This window comes from Mandrillus leucophaeus, unplaced genomic scaffold, assembly GCF_000951045.1.
Source record: "Mandrillus leucophaeus isolate KB7577 unplaced genomic scaffold, Mleu.le_1.0 Scaffold506, whole genome shotgun sequence".
NCBI lineage: Eukaryota > Metazoa > Chordata > Mammalia > Primates > Cercopithecidae > Mandrillus > Mandrillus leucophaeus.
The window spans coordinates 229058-230196 of NW_012105431.1; positions in this window are offsets into that span (position 1 = coordinate 229058).

A 1139-nucleotide genomic window follows, 5' to 3' on the forward strand; every position below is an offset into this window, starting at 1 on the left:
GCCCGCCACCTCGCCCGGCTAGTTTTTTGTATTTTTTAGTAGAGACGGGGTTTCACCGTGTTAGCCAGGATGGTCTCGATCTCCCGACCTCATGATCCACCCGTCTCAGCCTCCCAAAGTGCTAGGATTACAGGCTTGAGCCACCGCGCCCGGCCGGGTACCCTTGGATTTTATACCCTATTTATTAGCTTAGTTTCTTCAAATAACAATAATAGTAATAAAGCCTTTTAGAGCACTTGCCTGGTGCCTGGCACTAGCTGGGGGTCCCTGGAAGGTGGGTTTCCCCCCTTGCTCACCTCCTCCCCTCCTGAGGGTCAGACCTGGGTCCTGGGATGAGGAGGGGAGCACGGTGAAGGCTTTTGTGTTAATTATTTGCACATCACAGAGGCCCCTCCCCCGAGTTTAAGCTATAGTCCCCTTAAGGCGCTTGGGTTTTATGCCAAATGCTCGGCCCCGCCCCACCCCTCCAGGCCTCTCTGTCTGGGAGACTCCATCTGTTCCCTTCTCCCTCTGCTGCCCTCAAGGGTCTCAGAGCCCCTCCCCCATCCAGACAACCTTGAGTGCCCACAGCCCACTCAGGGAGGTCAGGCAACCAACCGCTCATTGCTCAAGGGTCTCCAGGGAAGCCGGGGTCCCCAAGGAGCCCAAATGGGCACTGCCGGGCCCCCTTTCCATCTTCACGCACCTGATGAGCCCCAAAAGCCATCGTTTGAAAGAAAAGTGTTAGACTTTTTATTTTATTTTATTTATTTATTTATTTTTCAGAGAGCATCTCGCTCTGTGGCCCAGGCTAGAGTGCAGTGGTGGAATCACAGCTCACTGCAGCCTCAACCTTCCAGGCTCAAGCCATCCCCCCACCTCAGCCTCCTGGGCAGCTGGGACTACAGACACGCACCACCATGCCTGACTAATTTTTGTAGTTTTTACAGAGACAGGAGTCTCACCATGTTGCCCAGACTGGTCTCAAACTCCTGAGCTCAAGCAATTCTCCTGCCTCAGCCTCCCAAAGTGCTGGGATTCCAAGCACCAAGTATTTGACTTTTTAAAAAAGGTGAGGTCAGGGCCGGGCATGGTGGCTCATGCCTGTAATCCCAGCACTTTGGGAAGCCACTATGGTGACGCCCCATCTCTACTAAAAA